Raw genomic sequence first — 20551 nt, forward strand, 5'->3', positions numbered from 1 at the left:
TTCCAAGTCTATAAAGACAGCTTCACATCTTATATGGGCAGACCAGAGCTCTGGTCTGATGTCACACTCAACACAAACCGTTGCCAAGCATTCCTGCCTACAATGATTTATGCAGACACCGTTGCAGTCAGTGCAGTGATTCTCAACTATTTGAATTTCAAGGACTCCCAGTTTGATAATGCAAAAGGCCACCAAGAGGGTGTGGTGCCTGGTGTAGAGTCGTTTGGATAGGCAGTTGTCCAGAGCTGCCGATCCGACCGATTTGCCCATATATAGGCATACTATTCAGGCTTTTACTTATGTGTCCCCTGGGGGCCCTGATACGCCCATATATGGGCGTATCAGGGCCCCCCAGGGGACACATGTGCAAATTGGTGTTGTTAAAAAACGGTTTATGTTTTGTCTGACATCAATGCATGTTACGTTATACATGGCCCCTTCCTTTATAAACCCATTGTAAGTTCAAACGCATGTCCCTGGTTCTGGTGACTGATATTTGTCCTAATTCGTGAGGGGGCGATGTTATTTCAATTATTTTTTTTCATGTTTTATTTTTACATAATGGGCGTATCAAGGGCTCCCAGGGGCCACATGTGCAAATTGGTGTTGTTAGGCAACAGTTTCTGTTTTATGTCACATGAAAGGGACACAGTGCATGTTGTCCAGCGATCATATATGGAGTACTCTGATGTCATCAATATGACATAATAGTACTGACGTCATAGTCTGGCCTGGACTCCATATTTGGGCATTAACGGTCCGATTCCTTAACGGTTCCCTTTCATCCTATTATATTCCTATATATACCTCACTGGCTCTTAAAGTGAGGTACAGGCAGTGGTGGAAAGTAACTTAAGTACATTTACTCAAGTACTGTACTTAAGTACAATTTTGAGGTATTTTACTTTACTGGAGTATTTCCAATTTTCAGTACTTTTACTTCTACTCCACTACATCTCAGAGGCAAATATTGTACTTTTACTCCACTACAATTATTTGAAAACTTTAGTTACTTCGTAGATTTTGATTATTCTTTACAAAACATACATTACCCACTTCAGCCCTTTAGACATTTCGGCCAAATATTTTTACACATTTGAAAACTTGAAATGGGACATTCTGAATAATGAGTACTTTTACTTTTGGTACTTTAAGTACATTTTGATATTAATATTTTGTACTTTTACTTAAGCAAAACATTTGAATACTTTTTTTCCACTACTGGGTACAAGGACCCTCTGGGTTACCTGAGGGGGTTCCAAATGGACCCTTAAAGGTCTGTAACTCTGTAGCCTGAGGCTACGAGCTCAATCCATGGTCTTGAAGGGCGGACCCAAACACAGCCGCCCGGATTTGTGCGTGGCTTCCTATTGCTTCACCAATCTATGTCCCCGCCTCCCCTCCCCTCCCCCCCCCGGCCTGTGCACGGAGCACGCTGACGTCACCAAATTTAGAGCGACGCCCCTCTGCACTCTGATTGGTTAGGAGATAACAAGGTCCAAGACCATCGTTCCTGCATGGCTCCCCCAGGCTTTTTTTCTTTTGTAACAAAAAAAAAGCCTGGGTTTCCGAGGCTAGTAACTCTGAGAGTGTGAGAGTGTACAGATGGAACCAAATGGACCCTCACAAGTACATTTGGTTCCATGTGAAGTCCACATGCCAGCTCTGACAGTGTGATAACAGGTTCTGGTTCCAAATGTGATGGAACCGATTCCGGTTCCTCAATGTTGGATCCGGTTCCTCTGGTCTCAACCGAATAGGTGGGATCTGCTATTTTTCAATCCCAGACCCAAACGCATGTGTCAAAAACATACATTCACTCCAGTTCCATAACCCTTGCAAAGTAAGTCAACAGTAATAACCTGCAAATAGTTTTAAAGTTGTACAGGTAACCAAGAGCTTAGTTTTTTTTACACCATTTCATATTTAGCTTAACATACTTAAATCTTATTTTTAACCACAATTTAAAAGAAGCTTAGGCCAGAGGCAGCTGACTCACAGGCTTAGCGTGGCATATCCATCCATGGGCTAAAGTCTGGACACTGTGTGAATTTCAAAATAGCTGTGAGTGACTGATTTGTCCCAACATAGAATGTTGTTGCGCTGCCGTGTCCTGAGAGGTAGGAGATATAAAACCACAACTTGAACCACTTTTCACCCCGGCGTCTCTATTCTGGGCATGTCATTATAGGCGAAAATGATCCAAACATTTTGAGAATTTCCCAAATGTTCCAAAAATCGCAGATCCACAAGTTCAAAACATGTGGCTTAAGTGGTTAAAGGATTAGTTCACCCAAACAATTACTTGTTTTCTATCAATTACACGCCCCATGAAGCCTTGAACAAAAAAATGACCCATGAATTAAATGCTTCATGGGCTGTGTAATTGAAAGAAAATAAGTCATTTTTTAGGTGAACTACTCCTTTAAACGCAGTGCTAATATTAAGGTAATCCATTAATCACAGTGCAAACCCATTCAAAATGTAGATCATATCAAACCGCAAACCAAATTTGATTCAAGTGGGCAGAAGATGAGTGGATTTATTTCTCCCCGTGCGTTTCTGCACAAAATCATGGCTGGTGTATAAAGGCACGGGGGAACAGGCACATCCTTCAGAGATCCAGCAGCACGCAGTAATAGGGAATGATCACAGCCGCTCAAAAAACAGCATTATGTATGAAGAACTACAGTAAATTAATCATAATTCGCAGTGAACAATCACATATTGAACGATTGAAATAACAGGATATACCTTACGCTTTCTCTTACTCGGCGCGCTGTAGCTGGGTGACAGCAGACACTTCTCAGATATCATGGCTCTGGGCTGATCACAGAAGCATAGAGGGTTTGATAATTGGAACACATGGGGCTCGAGCGGCAGGCACCCGATCAGTGGCTATAGGAGTCCCAGAGGCTATAGCAACCAAACACAAAGGGTTTCTAATGAAAATGTCCTGCCCTCACTGGTCTTTCCCCCCTTCCCCGCATTTTCTCCTGCTCTTCAGAGGCACCTTGGCAACCTTGGGGGGGACGAGGCAGCTCTTTGACAGCTATACCACAGGTTATTACTTTTACAACCAGGGGCGATGGTACCTCTGGAGAGCTATTAGCACTTAGAAGAGCAAGTTGACGTCTCCATCAGGGGTGGCAGCGATATCCAACCGGCTCAAATCAAGTGCTGATTTCAGAATTTGACCATGGGGTCTATGAAGTCAAGTGCAAGCACACATGATTTTTTGGCCTATCCGGAAACAGATTGGTTTGATTTTAACATCAAATGGAAACTGACTTTTGTGAATCAGATTTGAACCACGTCTCAGGTGGTTTGTAATGCGATCTCTAAAGATAATGTCTCAGTCTCAGTCTGTGTTGATTAATTGAATACATTAGGACCACAATGGAAACAAATCCTCAGGACTTTTTTTGTGTAAAGGTCATTTCAGACGGGAAGCGGCCAACACGCCCATGTAATTCATTTTGAATGAGATGCAGGCACACAGAGAAGTTGAGGGGCGGTGAGGCGAGCGGGCGCGGTCCCGTGAAATTCTCGCGCTCGTCCTCGTTTGTGCACATGCACGAGCACGTGGGCGGCAAGAGCTGGATTTGTGGTGAGCTATTCTTTTCCCCCCACCGCACAGGAGGACAAAACAACAATGATATCGGAGCGGTAACGCCCGCATCTACCGCTCCCCGTCTGTTAAGAACTTTATCCTTTTAGCCCAAATGTATGACTGTGCCTCGTGCCGTTTGCATTTCTGTCTAATAAAGTATTCAATCAATCAATCAATCAATCAATCAAACAAACAAACTCTCGGACACTGAAGCATGATTTATACTTGTCGAAGGCGTACAAAGGCGTCACTTGACAGGAATAGCTCATCTACAGGCTGACACCGTGTCGTGAATGCGACGTGTTGTGAGCTTGTAGACCGCCTACCAAGGACCCCCAAATTGATTCGCCAGGGCCAGGGACCCCCAGAAGGGACCCCCAGAAGGATCCCCAGAAGAGAAGATTTGTGTAATTTTTTTTTCTCAAAAATATGTGTAAATGGATAAAGTGGTTAAATGATTGTGATGGTACATTAACTACTTTTTCTGGGGACCCCCTGGAACCTGCATTCTTTTTTTTTTTTGTCACTTAGATTTTTATTAGTTTCTTCACACATACACATACAACATATAAAAATAAAATAAAAACAGTGGGAGACAGACTACGCATACGTAAAAAAAAGATCAACAGGGAAACATATCATTTCAATTCAGTCATGACTGTAGTATCACAAGGGCTTGACTTATTTATTATTATTATTTTTGTTTATATTAATTTTCCTCACTCTCTGGGGGAGCCTAGGTATTTCGTCTGGTTCTTTATCTAGTCTTCCTCTCATTATATTTTACATCCCCTCTTTATCATTAATTTGAATCACAAAATCCCCCTCTTTATCTGAATTATACTGTGACTCCAAAGAAATGTTCAGTTATTTTGTACTGTCTCCACATATAAAAAACAAGACAAAAATGTGACTTCCAAACACGGGGTAAAAAACTCTGTGACCCCTAAACCCTCCTAACAGGGTGTGGGGGCAAACCCCATCTTAAATGGGGGCCCCACCCTAGGCAACTAGTTCTAATCCCATCCTTGGGTTTCCCCAGCACCTAGCCATCCTCCTCTTAACATAAAAACCTCTCTGTTGGTACATTTCCCCCCCAAACATGAAAAATAAAAAAGACTCAAACATTTTCGTTTGTACACACAGCCCAACTTTCCACTCTAATCTCCACATTGAGTTGGTGGTATCCCCAAAATATGTCCTTTGAATCAAAACAGTAGGAGGGTTCTTTATTTATTTTGTTGTTTCTTGTTCTTTTTCTTTTCCATTCTTAAATATGTCTATTATCATGACATCAATTTCTTCTTCTTTTCTCTGCAAATTGTCCTTAGTTTGTCATTTCCCCTTTCCCCCCTCCACCCTCATACCAACTCAATGTTACCTCTTATCTCTTAGCATGTTGTATTCAGTTCTTTTTTAAGTACACTCTCAACTTTTCTTTGGCTCTCTTCATCGCTCCTCTTTCCCCCTCCGTTCGTCTTCGCTCGTCGGCTCCATGGTTCGATCCCGTGCGTCCATCCTCCTCCGCCGTTAGGTCCACAGTCGACACGACGTATCTCCCGTCTTCCCTCGGCGATTCAGCGTCTCGTTCCACGCTTGGTTGTCCCACCATGTAGCCTCTCTCTCTCATGGCTTGGGTGACCTCTGCCGCATTTCTGTAGATCCTCACTCCGTCAAGCCAATGTATCCTCATCTTCGTGAAGGGGGTCTGGAAACGTATTCCTTTTTCTTTTAAGAGTTTTTTGGCAGGGAGATATTCTTTCCGTATACGGACAACTTCGTGTGGGTAGTCGTGGTCGAAACCCAGTTGTTTGTTACCAACTTGGATCTTTGTTTCCCAGACCTTTTTAAGCACCATCTCTTTCGTCTCAAATCGAAGAAAGTTAATCACAATGGATCGGGGGGTAGCCGATGGGTTGTTCGTTTTCTGAGTGCGGGCGCGGTATCCTCTCTGTATGTGGAGTTGGGTCCCTTTAGGTAGAACAAGCTTCGTTTGAAACAATTGATCCATATATTTCACTACTGAATCCCCTTCTATACCTTCCAATAGACCGAATACCCGGATGCTGCAACGCTTAGCCTGCAGCTGCATGTCCAGTAGCTCCGTTTGTAATTGTTCCACACGGTTCACCAACCCCGTCACCACCACCTCATCTGCCCCCGTTTTCCCCTCTTCCATTTCTGATATGTGCGTTTGTGTCTCGTGTGCACCAGCCATCAACGTTGCCATCTCTTCATCGTGTCGTTGAATCTGGTGGTATATCTCCCTGCGAAAACTTATGATTTCCTCCTTCATTTCCTTTTTCACTTCTTCTTTAAACGACGAGAGCTCCTGTTGTCTTTCCTGCTTGTCAGATTTTAGTTCTTTAGAGATATTAGCGAGTCCCGTTCGCAGTATTTCCGCGAGGTTTTCGTCCATTATTTTACCCCTTAGTTCCTTCTCTATGTTGGCGATTCCCTCATGTAATACCTCGGCCAGGCCCCCGTCCATTTTCCCATTCGAGTCTTCTTCTCCGCCCGTCGTCGTCGTTGATTCTGTTACTTTATTGTCCTGCTGTTTGTCTTCGTGTGTTTTTACGGCCCGTAAGCTACCAGTTATTTCTTTCCTTATATTGGCGATTCCCTCACGCAGTATCTCGGCCGTGTCCCCGTCCATTTTCCCATTCGAGTCTTTTCCTACGTCCATCGTCTTCTCCGTTGATTTTGTTACTTTATTTTTCTGCTTCGAGTGTTTCTTCGGCATCATCTGTGTCTCCTAAACTTTACTTTTCATTCCTTTTCCACTTTGGTTCTGTTTTTGTCGAGTTATTGTCGAGTTATTATGTCCAACTGTAGAGAGCTAACTACTTAAGCTGCACCTCACTCCGCCATCTTACCGGAAGTCTGGAACCTGCATTCTATGCATGTGATTACCTTGCTTATTGTCAAGTCACTCTGGATAAGAGCGTCTGCTAAATGCCTAAATTGTGAATTGTAAAGGACCATGCAGACAGTCTGGCATGTTTATCTCATTGACTGTGACTGTGCTTGACATTACTGCCAGCTGCTTTCCAAAGCAAACAATGAGCGGACCCTGATGAAGGCTCTTTGGGCTGAAACGTGTCGGTCACCTGGCCGTGTTTTCATCTTTACCAGCCAGCCATGCTCCAATAAAGGCTTTAACCCATTAAAGACCTGAGGCCGATTCTACAAATGCCTTCTAAATCAGTAGTTCTAAAACGTTTTTGTGTCAAGGACCCCCAAAATGAGGTATTTGCCACAGACCCCCCCCCATCTGAAAACGGTTTGTGCCAGGGACCCCCCAGAAAAGAAGATTTGTGTTAAAGAATTCTAAATCATTCACAATTTTTCACAATGAATAATATGGTATGAACACATTTTTCAAAACATTCAAGCTCACAGTGAGCTTGTAGATCTGTTACTTTTGAATAGCCAACGCTAAAATCTAAAATGACATAATGGAATAAGGGGGTCTTTGGAGAGGGTTAGACCATAAGCAATTAAAGATCAGTTCCTTTCCTGTGTGGAGAACAGTGTCACGTGCTTCAGGTGAACTTAACTAAACGATCCAAGGCACACTGGTTCAGTTGACATTTTTATTAATATATTAATGGATTTCCTTAATGGATTCCGTTCTTTTCAATAATATGGTGTGAAAATCAACTTGCGAGAGATTTGAAAACTTGCTTGAGATACTGTTAGGTAATCCCAACGCAGTCCATTTCATTGTGTGGTTAATCTTCTGTCATAGGGATTTAAATCATCTTAAGGCACTGGCTGATTTGAAATGTCTAGCAGAAAAACAGTCTCCGGAGAAAATATTGACTTAGCAACGAAATTCAAACATCCATGAATTATGAAACCGCGCAGAGGACGTTTAGCCAACATTGACTCAATTATTCAGGTAGGCTATGTGCAGCCACGCTTTAATAACCATGGAGAAAATGTGGACATGCAGAAATCTAAAAATAAAGATATCATAATGGGAAAATGGTCCACGTCACAGGTCTTGAACAAGGGGTATGGGACCCTTAGTGGGTCCTCAGAGTTACTACCAAGTACAGTGGCGGAGGTCAAGTTTATTAAGTATAGGGGTTTAGGTGGTCAAATGTCTGAAAATTCACATTAACGTGAATCAAACACATTAATAGATCAGATAATGTAAACAAACAAACACAAATCATTAATTTACACAACACTGATGACAGTGCTGTCAAGTAAAACATCTATGAAAGCCAGAAAGAACGTTGAAGACCCCTGATCTAGATTTATGTTAACCACTTAAACCCCAGCATCGGTATTGTGGGCAAATAGCAGATCGACAAGCTCACAATGCGACGCAACACGGCTATTTTCAGCTAAAGCTTTCCCCAAAATAACAGAAAATACACAAGTATTGAGCCCTGAGGGACCCATGTGGGGTTTAAGTGGTTAAATAGAATAACCAAAGCTCTGCAGGCGTATTGACGTCTTTTAACGGCTACACACAGCTTTAAAACACGCACTGTGACGCACATAAAAGCGGCATTATTTCTGAATAACTCAATAAATCAATAGGAAGCGAAAAATAAATACATAAATGACTTAAGACGCAATAGCAATTTCATGTGGAAGACCACGTGAACAGTGTGTACGGGAGATAGAGGCCCCTGTTCAAAGGATGGCATTACGGGCCCCACAGAGAGAAGAGAATGATTCACTGTACTTCCTTTGTACTGATGGTACATGCACGCACGCACGTATTGACATCAGCATTTTAAGCCATTAAGACCTGAGGCTGATTCAACAAATGCCTTCTGCCTCAGTAGTTCTCAAACTTTTTTGTGCCATGGACCCCCAAAATGATATTTTTTTGGCTGCAGACCTGCATCTGAAAGTGTTTTGTGCCAGGGACCCCCAGAAAATTATTCAACATGTTTGAAACACACAAAGTGATGTGCTGTGAGCTTCTACATCTGGTATTTTTGAGAACCACTGTTCTAAATCCAAGTATAGTCACACACACACACACACACACACACACACACACACACACACACACACACACACACACACACACACACACACACACACACACACACACACACACACACACACACACACACACACACACACACACACACACACACCCCCCCCCCCCCCCCTTAATGGCACTGGCAGAAATTATTTCAAGCTCTCTCTTTCTCTGCCTCTTTCTCCATCTCACTCTCTTTCCCCCCTCCTCTCCCTCCCCATGTCTCTGTTCCAACACCTTTCTATCCCTCTCTCTCTCTCAGTCATCCATCCATCCCCCTGTGCCTAATGCTTAGGATTCCTGCCCTCCTTTTATCTCTCTCTCCTCTCTTGGATTGCGATTCCTCACGCCTGGCACTGCAGATAAGATGCAACGGATAAAGAACTTAGATGGACTTGGGGGATAAGACCACGAGAGAGAGAGAGGGAGAGGGGGAAAGAGAGAGAGAGAGAGAGAGAGAGAGAGAGAGAGAGAGAGAGAGAGAGAGAGGAGAGAGATTCTGCCCCACAGGAAAATGTCCTTGACTTGCGGTTGTGCACACAGCAGACTTAAACAGCTCTGTTATCTCATTGCCATTGTTCATACGTTGTTCTTCTCATGATGAAAAATACATGATGTGAATGATAGCCACATACATAATACACACATCATGCCTGTGGCTGAGAAGCGTTTTCATCTGAAGGTTACCGACTCACCGAGGATTTAAAGCTGTTAAATTTGACCTGTCTGTCCGAAACATTTTTTTTTCTCATGTGAATTCGCACTTTTCCTGAATTGTTCATGGGTCGAGTGAGGTCACGGTGCTTAATGCTAGCGCAGTGGTTCTCAAAGTGGGGTCCGGGGACCCCCAGGGGTCCTCGGGGGGGTTCCAGGGGGTTCCCAGCATCACCATCATTTTAACAACTGTATCCATGTATACGTTGGCTATTCATAAATAGTGGATGTACAGTACAAGCTCACAGTGCGTGCTGCGAGCTTTAACATTTTTGAAAAATATTGAATATTGTGTGGAAACTTGTGTGGAAACACCAATCTTCTCTTCTGGGGGTCCCTGGCACAAAACATTTTCAGATGGGGGTCTACTGATTTAGAAGCTATTTGTAGAACAGGTCTAATGCTAGAGAACCAGTATCATGTGCACAAACAGCACCCCTACGCAGATTATAAACCGTTTTCTCCACCTTGACGGCTTCTGTGCCTCTCAAAGGCACACGTGTTATAGTGCTGGGGTGCCTGCCACCAGTTGTGCACGCAAGCGCGCACACGCCGCACACACAAACTCACACAGGTGTGCGCAAGCATGCGTGTGTATGTGCGTGTGCATCTAATACGGCACAGTATGTGTGCATGTAATAATGTATAGCGTGTAATGTCAGGTGTTTACAAATGGCCCAGTGCGCAGGCGGGTGGTTGGGTTCAGGCAGCAGTGATGTGATGTGATGTGATGGAGATTGGAATTGAAGGTGGTTTGAGTGGGCCGTTCTCGCCTGCTGCTGCTGCTCCCAAGTGGTTCCCACCACAGTATATAGCACACTGGAGACTGAGATACCAGTAACTAAGTACATTTACTTGAGTATATCGTTGCTGGTGGGCAGAAACCTTCTTCTCCATATTTTAACTTTTTTGTGTTTTTTCGTACATTGAACGCCCTGCTTGATCATACTACAGCGTCACACAAAAGTAGCAAGAGTAGCAGATCTACAAGCTCGAAACGCGGCGCGAAGCGACGCGTTTTGAGCTTGTAGATCTGCTACTTTTGATACTTTTGAATTTGAATCCTGAAAAGTAACAGTTTTGGACATGTGAGGTTTCCACCCGACAGAGACGATATGCTTTGTCCACTACCTACCGCCACAGTATAGCACACTAGAGACTGAAAACAGTAACTAAGTACAGTATATTTATTATTTGAGTACATACTTTGTCAACCACCACAGAGTAGCACACTGTGGAGACTAGAGAGCAGTAGGAGGCGGACAGCCTGCCTGCCTGCCTGCCAGAGGAACAGGGTGAATGTAATCAGTGGTGGACAGTAACTAAGTACACTTACTTGAGTATATACTTTGTCCACCACCACCGCAGCACACTGGAGAGAGTCGGGTGGAAACCACGTATGTCCAAAACCGTTCCTTTTTATTATTGTTTATTATTGTTTTTAAAAACTGTAAAATAGGGAAAATAGCCAGATCTACAACGCCCGGCATCGCGTGGCGTTGTGAGCTTGTAGATCCGCAATTTTCCCTACTTCCTGTGTGACAATCTTGTATGATGGGCATCCATTTACTAAAAAATAAATAAATAAAACCCCTCATATTATGAGGTTTCTGCACACTGTGGACACTGAGAGAACAGTGGGAGGCGGACACAGCCTGCCTGCCGGAGGAGGAGAAGGAACAGGCAAATGAAGTGCATTAGAAGCCGGCCTCTAATCACAGCTCGGGGCTCAGCAGCGGCGGCCAGGGCTCCATATTTTATTACTAGTCAGACACAACAACATCCTCGCCGGTATTTCTCTCCTTTCACCAAACACACCATGACAAAGTGCCTGGCTGGCTGTCTGGCTGGCAGACGAGGGTTCACAAGAGCGTATACAGCGCTCCCTTCTCCGCTTCTAATTAAAACATCTATACAGGTGCAACAATTGACGTACTGTACAGTATTTTCTTTTTATAGGCATATTTAAAACTTGTTTGATGGAGTACATGAAACTTAGGCGTCCCTATTCAGGCGTCCCTATAAACTCATGAATGGATTCAAATTTTGCATTTTTTTAATGAATATAAAATGAGCAATACATTTATTTTGGTTAGGTGACGAATGGCTCTGCTTTTAGGTGCTCTGAGCGAGCACCAAGCCCCCAGAGTTGCTGAGAAACATTGAAGCTGCCACCCCAGTGGCCAAAGCTGGAACTGCAGGCGGGGAGAAATACATGCACGCGCAAAACATGCTGAGAGATATTTATATATATAGATATAAATATGTAAACATATTATACATAAACACATATGCATTTAGTTATACATAGGCATCTCGAGTGTATTTAATAAATATATCGCGTTCAATCCATTACACACGGGCTGCCGTAGAACGCAAAAAGGACACTAGTGCGCATGCTCATAACTCTATGGGGGTACAAAATCAAACCAATAATTCTACTTCCGGCAGGTTTCCGGGTGCTTCAAAACGCCACTGAGCACATTCATTGAAATGATAGCTGGGGGCGGGGCAATCCGCCCTCTAGTTATATTATACCTCTATGGCGAGCACACTAGATGTACCCTATCAATAGGGGCATTCCGAATCCACCAATAGCACAGTACATAAAAGCAGATCCAAAACAACAGGTTGCTGGGGTGGTGGAGGGTGAGCAGCAAGTTTTAAAAGCAGCAGAACAGACAAGCAGTAAGCAGCCGCAAACAGCAAGCAAGGAATGTGTGTGTGTGTGTGTGTGTGTGTGTGTGTGTGTGTGTGTGTGTGTGTGTGTGTGTGTGTGTGTGTGTGTGTGTGTGTGTGTGTGTGTGTGTGTGTGTGTGTGTGTGTGTGTGTGTGTGTGTGTGTGCGCGCGCGCGTGCGTGAGTTTAGAGAGTTACGGGTGGAATACCAACCTGCCAATCACTCAGGTGCTGTCAACGAAAGGTACATTGTGTATAGCAAACAGAATTTAAGTTCCTTTCCTCCGTAGAGAACAAGTAAATGGGTAGACGAGGCAAACTTAAAGAAGAGTCCAAGGCACACTGTTCAGTTGAAAAACTTTTAAAAAGCCTTTATTTTAACATGGCTGAGCAAAGATTACAAATGCGCCATAGCGGCTGCCGACGGGGTTCGGCTCGCAGTGCCTTCATCAGGGTCCACTCAGCCTACGTTTAAGCGTCCTTGGGTTTATGAAAGGCGCTATATAAATTCAAGCTATTATTTTATTATTATTATTATTATTACTTTGTATACAGACATGCCATCTGACCTCTTCACACTTCTCTTTTCCTGATCTTTCCCTGTAAAGTGTTTTTCCCCGCCAATACATTGGAAGCCACTGGTCCCGCCCCGCACCACAGACCAATCAGAAGTGCCTGTCCCGCCCTTGGAAATAGCATGTTGTCCAGACTGAGAAGCGAAGTGAGAAAAAAACGTCAGAACGGAGCGAATCAGTCTGGATTCCAGGCTACCAATGGCAGGCTCTTTGAAACTTTGGAATATCACATCTGTATGTGGTTGGTGGTGACAGAGCTAGGTGAGGGGCTGGGCTTCAGGTAGTCTAGATTCCCAATGCAGTGCTTGGTGGGGAAGTCTGTTTGTTCTTCCACTTCTACTGAGAGAGGTAGCTGGAATACTGCTCTGCTGTGTAAAGTTAATGGTGCAGTGGTTCTCAACCTTTTCTGGATCAGGGATACCGCTTGCCGATGGATGGGCTGAGTGCGTTTTCAGAGCATGTTTATTTCAATCAATCGATTGTGTTCCAGCTTGGATCAGTGGAACAAACATAGTGTACTTTTAAGTTCCTGTTTATCCGTACCCCAATGAAAACCCACAGGTTGGGAATCACTGGTGTACTGTTGGCTATGACCCAGACAGTAGCCTGTATTACACTGGTGTAGGCTATGACCCAGACAGTAGCCTGTATTACACTGGTGTAGGCTATGACCCAGACAGTAGCCTGTATTACACTGGTGTAGGCTATGACCCAGACAGTAGCCTATATTATACTGGTGTAGGCTATGACCCAGACAGTAGCCTGTATTACACTGGTGTAGGTTATGACCCAGACAGTAGACCTGTATTACACTGGTGTAGGCTATGACCCAGACAGTAGCCTGTATTACACTGGTGTAGGCTATGACCCAGACAGTAGCCTGTATTACACTGGTGTAGGCTATGACCCAGACAGTAGACCTGCATTACACTGAATTCACACGAGCAGCAGCAGAGATTTCTATTGCTCCGTCTTATCGCAAAACATGGCGTGTCTGAGTTATGAGTGACAGCCTCATAAATAAGCAAGTTGTGGTCCAGTGAGAGCTCTGAGTGGCTCAAAGCGCACACACACACACACACACACACACACACACACACACACACACACACACACACACACACACACACACACACACACACACACACACACACACACACACACACACACACACACACACACACACACACACACACACACACACACACACACACACACACACACACACACGGATGGAGGAGGACAGACAGATAGACTGGCTTGTTTGTAAACAACATACTGTACATTTTACGCAAGAAATAGGCCATGCAGTCGCTTAATCTAGAATAATTTCAGTTATCAGTATTTGGTACTTTCATACAGCAGTCAGTTTTTGTTTTTACACACGTGTGATGCACACAGAGTCTCTGAGTTAGGTATACATTACATACAGTGCAGTATAACCAGAGAGTAGACTATAGAGGAGACAGTGTAAAGGCCTTTGCAGAGGGTGCGATTTTTTGCACGGAAAAAACGGACAATATCATTTTTAAAATGAACACATGGTTCTCCGAATTTGCCGTGCGGCAAGTGGCTGCGGCGATGCGTTTTTTTTTTCTTCAATCGAACCCAGTTCGATTTGTGCGTCTTTTCGCATGCGGTAAAAACTGATTGACCAATCGCACCCTTTCTGCAAAGGCCTTTACACTGGTTTATTTCAAATTGGCCTGAAAAATACATACTGTACTGTAGGTCCACAATGGAAACAATTCCCCAGGACTTTTTTGTGTTATCCTTTTAGCCTTAATATCTTATTGTACCACGGGCTGTTTACATATCTGACTAAAGACAGATATTGTACTTTTGACTTCACAACATTTCTATGAAGGGGAAAGGTGATTTAACCAGTCCTATTTTAAATAAAAAATGTATATAAATTACATTTTAAAACGATTAAATTAAATGATTAGATAACATCTTATTTTCTTTTATACATTTTTCTGTCATATGAAATGGGTAATTCTGGGCAAAGTCATCCAATGTCGAGACTCTATTTGATCATGTGCTGAGATGATACACCAGACCTAGGCAGGTAAAATCTGAATGTCAAAGGTCAAGATTGACAAGCTGAGCAGTGAGCACATTAAATGCAAGCCAAGCGATCATGCCTTTTTTTCCTGAAGCGTTTTATCCTACATCTACCAAAGCTGGTATAAAACTGCCAGGCAGCTGGCTTTGCTACTCTCAGAAATTGGATTGTGCATACTGTGAGCCATGTTGGCTATTTGACCGCAGATCACCCTTGTCTAACAAGGCATGAGGACTTAACCCAAGCAAGGCTTGTTGAATGCCATTCGAATAGTAGGCCTACGCCACAAGTACATTTTTCTTCTTTTTACCCAATAAAAGCTATAGTTATGTAAGCATTCCTAAAGACGTAGTTGGTTGATTAGTCGACTTGTTGATTTGATTGACCGTCTGTGGTTCCCAAACTCCGGGGGACTCAAACTAGTGAAAAAAGCAGATCTACAAGCTCACAAACTGTGACACCTTGTGAGCTTGTAGATCTGCAAAAAATGTATCTTATTTTCTTTGTCTAATTTAAGGAATTTAAGGAATTATTTATGAAATTAGTTTAAAGAATGCTTGATTTTTTTTTTTTATTCATGAAATATTGTGAATCGTTGCCTTTTTTTTTTAATTTTTTGAAATAATAATAATAAACTAAAAGTAGGAGATGAAAAATAAGGATACACATGGGTCCCGATTCCAACCCACTATTTGGGAAATGGTGGTTTATGGTACTGCATGTCAGAGCGCTATCCGTGGTGCTGAATACCTTTCTCTTTGACCTGCCAATCCAATAGTCTAAGAAACTCACTTTGAGTTTGACAGTTATGATGGGAAAATATGAATATTCCAGACAAGGTGAAGTGCACAATTTATTGTTGTTGTTTAATTTATTTGTACTGTTGTGTTGTTGGTCTTTGTCTGTTATGTTATGTTATGTCATGTTTATTTGTTGAAAAATGAATAAATACTTTCATTACAAAAAGAAGAAGATGAGAGCAGAAAAAACTGCATTACAGCATAATGGCCGTGGAAAAAAACAGCATCATGGCCCTGGAAAAAAGCAGCACCATGGCCCTGGAAAAAAACAGCATTATAGCATCATGGCCCTCATGGCCAGGGCTACTGTATGATACTGTAATGCTGTAAGGCTCAGGCCCCAGCAGGGCATAAGCACCCAGAGCACCAATCTCAGACCATTCTTATAGTGTCCATTCTAACAGAGATGCTGTCCTTGAATGGTCATAGTCTATGTACAGGCATGTTACACTTACAGACAACATCAATGGTATTGCTGAACCAGCTAGAAATAGAATAGTACAGTACAGTGGAAATGGACCTTGGAACAGTTGCTCATGTTGTACATGCCAAATTCTGAACCTACCATTGGAATGTCACAGCAGGCAACGTTTTTCCAACCTTCCATTGTCCACGTTTGGTGAACCTAGCTTACACTGGGGCCCGCCGTGACTAAGTTACATAGTCTAGTGTCTTGTTAGTCAGAATGTATACTGCCCGGGGGGGTTTTCCAAGATGGCGCACAAGGGAACCAACTTTCTCTTAAAGACACTTTGGTGCATTGTACTGCCCAAAGGGGCTTTTCAAAGATAGTCTCTTAAAGAGACTGTATAGAGGTATATACTGTAACATCTTCAAAGCATCACGGAAGCCTGCCTCAACCCTTTCCATCTTCATCAACTTCCCGTTCCATTCACCATCTCAGTAAAACTTGAGCTAAACTCTGCTGCTGCTGCTGCTGCTGCTGTTGGGAATCTAGGGATGACATTGTGTGAGCTGCTGTCCAAATAACACAGCATAAAAATGAATTGAATTATGTTAAGCGGAGACATGATCAGAATAGATAGGAGAAAGGCTGGGTGACCTTCAGACAGCAAAGCATGACGCACAAGGGCCATTATTCCACACGATTTCACCCCTTGTGCACTGTGTAGTTTGTTTCAAGTTGCATGCCTTTGTGTGTGTGTGCGCGCAAGTGTGTGTGTGTGTGTGTGTGTGTGTGTGTGTGTGTGTGTGTGTGTGTGTGTCTGTCACACACACTCATGTGCACACATGCCTTCCATTGTTGCATTCAGGATGCCTCAACCATGACTTTTTTTCCCCTGGACCTGTCAAGGCTAATTCCAGGTGAAGTACAGTACATTACATTACTATGCTGTACCGTACCTAACAGGCTGCAGATGAGTGAAAAAGAAAGGATAGAAAACGACCAGGATATCCATTGTTAAACTTCAAAAAGACATTAACCAAAAAAAAAACATGATTTGGGGGTGGGTCTTCAAGGGATGTGAGGACTGGAGGACAGGGGATAATAATAATAATTTGTTAGGGATAAATGTGTTTTATAGGGTTGGGATCTGGAACTGGAGGAACCGGATCTAACATTGAGGAGCCGGAATCGGTTCCATCCAATTTGGAACCGTTTCCGGGACCGTTTTTTATCACACAATCTGAGCTGGTTATGTGGACTTCACGTCTGATATACAATTACAATGCCCGTGATTCTCAAACTTTTTTAATTTCAAGGACCACCATAACTCTGTGAGAGTACAAATGGAACCAAATAGATACTCCATTTGTATACTTTCTCAGAGTTACAGACCTGTAAGGGTCCATTTGGAACTTCCTCAAGTAACCCAGAGGATCTGTGGACCTCACTTTGAGAACCACTGCAATAATAAGTATGCATTACTGTATGTATGATCTCTGTATTTTGTTCCAGGGACCCCCCCCCCCCCCCCAGAGTGAGAAGACAGAAATGGGGCCATCTCATAATGAGCATTAGTGAAGAAACAAATGAAGATGGGGTTGAAAATGGGTGAAGTGGTCCTTTTAGTTTAACACTTTACCTGCCAATCACGAGTATAACCGTTGATGAAAAATACACCCGTTTAAAAAAAAAAAGTTCTTTTTTTTTTTTTTTTTTTTTTTCTTTTTTTTTTTTCAATTTATCCACACAGAACCAGAGATATCACGATCCAAAGATTTCTAGCTCCATTCACTCCTTGGTTAACTTATTACTTTAAAATCCTGTATCTCGGCTCCTGTGTAAAAAAAAATTAAACACTGGCACTGGGGGAAGTAAAATAAAAAAAACCCTCTGGCAGGGAATGTGTTAAGAGATGTGAAAATATGAAGAAAAGAAACTGACAATTAAGACCTTTTTATTTTGTATTCAGTGGCTGAAATGCACATTGATAGTACAGCATCTTGAAGGGGGAAAAAAGGGAAAAAAGATAAGACATTCACAGTGTAAATGACTGCATTGTGACACAGTACACAGTAAAGGCTGATTCATACTTCACAGAGAATAGAGTTACAAGCTCACAGCTTGTAGGTCTGCTATTCTTGGCCGTTCTCGGTGCACTACAGAGCATACTACAGAGGTATTTGGCTTGACCCTGGGAATAAAATGGTCTCGGAGCTATACTCTCTTACTGTCTGTCCATGCTAGACTGAATGTCTGTACAGGACTATATGCTCCAGCACACACACAATAGCCTCCATGGCTATTACCAGGCCTACAACAACCCTGTCTTAACCTTCCAGTGGTGGAAAGTAATAGGTGCATTTTGCTGTTGTCAGGCAGAAACCTCTTATCTCCATATTCTGACTTTTTGTGTTTTTTCGTGAATTAACGCCCTACTTGATCATACTACAGCGTCACACAAAAGCATCTTAAGTAGCAGATCCACTAGCTGGAAACGCGGCGCAAAGCGACGCGTTTTTAGTAGATCTGCAACTTTTGCTATTTTTCCTTTCACAATTTTTTTAATTCAAAGTTACTTTGTAGATTTAGCATTTAAGCCCTACTTTTAAATACTTTGGCTGTTCAAAAAAAATCTGAGTACTTCTTCGACCACGGTCTCTACCCCTCCGTTCTCCCCTCTAACTTCCCCCCCCTCTAAATCATAAATAGAGTCTCTCAAGTGTGCTCCAGTCGCGGATATAAATCTAAATCATCTAAGCATAATATAGCTTGCTGCTGTGCAGAAAATTTAATTAATACATTTTTAAGATATTCTAAGATATATTTTTGAACGGAAATGACAGCTTCCTGTCTCGGATTTCGGGATGTGTAGTTCCAGACTCTATATAGTATATACAGTAGCATGCGGAGATTGTGGATAGTTGACTGGCTAGGCGAGACTACATCCTCAATAATACTGTTCCAAGACTCATCCGGGCGAGCCATGAATCCATGCATAGAGTGCCTTAAGAGAGCCTCACATGTATGGATTCCATACGTTATAAACAGGTGACTGGCACTATGCCATCTGGGAACATTAAGTAGAATCCTCCAGGCAAAGCATGGAACATATAGGACACGCTCCAATGATTGGTTCACGCTAACGGTCCCCCAAGTAAAGACTGAAGTGGGAAAAACTGCCTTTTGTCTTAGTGCCCTAACCACTTGGATAGACCTACAACTTAAATGAAAGGTCCATTCTCCCATAACATATGGTCAATTTAAATCTTTGATTGCAGACCTACCCACAAATGTATGCAACTGCTTTTAACTTGTGTTGTCTCACACGTAAGGGGGGAGTTGTTGCGTTGTTTTATCATTGATGTGAAAATGAAACTGTATTTGGATTGTGAGGGCAACCTCAATGTCCTTTTGCGAATAAATAAAGGTTTGATAAACCGCTAAGTTTGCACCACAAGTAAGCTGTACGTATATTTTGATACCAATACTTTTGCACTTTTACACAAGTACAATTTGGAATGCAGGACTTTAACTTGTAAAAGAGAATTCTTATTTGTATATAATGGTATTGCTCCCCTGGCTTGTTCAGCCTCAACCCCATAGTGCCGGTGGACATGCTATACTTAGTGCTCCACTGCCTTCTTATTTATGCCTGCTCCATCTCTGTGTCTCGCTCCCACCTCACAACTCTGCGCCTGTCAGTCAATAAGTGTGTGTGTGTGTGTGTGTGTGTGTGTGTGTGTGTGTGTGTGTGTGTGTGTGTGTGTGTGTGTGTGTGTGTGTGTGTGTGTGTGTGTGTGTGTGTGTGCGTGCGTGCGTGCGTGCGTGCGTGCGTGCGTGCGTGCGTGCGTGCGTGCGTGCGTGCGTGCGTGCGTGCGTGCGTGCGTGCGTGCGTGCGTGCGTGCGTGCGTGCGTGTGATCTGAGTTCCCAGATATTTTCGCCAGCTCTCGCATACAAACGGGAGGGGAGTGTGTGTGAATGCATGTTTTACCCCCATGGGAGGTGACAGGTCTCATGACCAGTTTGTTTTCCCCCTGTTCTTTTCTATTTATAATTATACTATATAATTGTAAACCACACTATAATACTATATTTATATGACTATATTTTTTTCCTTAGGAGAACCTGTAGAAAAAATGTCTCGAGACAGGATATCACACGCACGCACGCACACACACACACACACACACACACACACACACACACACACACACACACACACACACACACACACACACACACACACACACACACACACACACACACACACACACACACACACACACACACACACACACACACACACACACACACACACACACACACACACACACACACACACACACACACACACAAACCATTGATTTGACATTTTGGGGATTTTTTTTTTTAGTTCCTATTTTTGCTGTGTATACTGGATTTTGGGTCTAGCGCTCCACTGAGAAAACCCATTGTTGATGCGCTAACCTCTTTTTCTCATTTAGCCACTATTAACATATTATGAGCTAAAAGTCTCTTCCAAGCCAGATGAGAGAAGCCATATTTTCAGCATGAATAAGGATGTTTATGAGAAACCATCAGAGGAGAGAGTCCATCAAGGGCTCTTAGCTTAATCCATTCAATCCGGGAACGCATATTATGTGTCTATATTGTAGCTATAACCATTATTTCATACTAGC

Source organism: Gymnoscopelus braueri, assembly GCF_963280865.1.
Source record: "Gymnoscopelus braueri genome assembly, chromosome: 14".
Lineage (NCBI taxonomy): Eukaryota > Metazoa > Chordata > Actinopteri > Myctophiformes > Myctophidae > Gymnoscopelus > Gymnoscopelus braueri.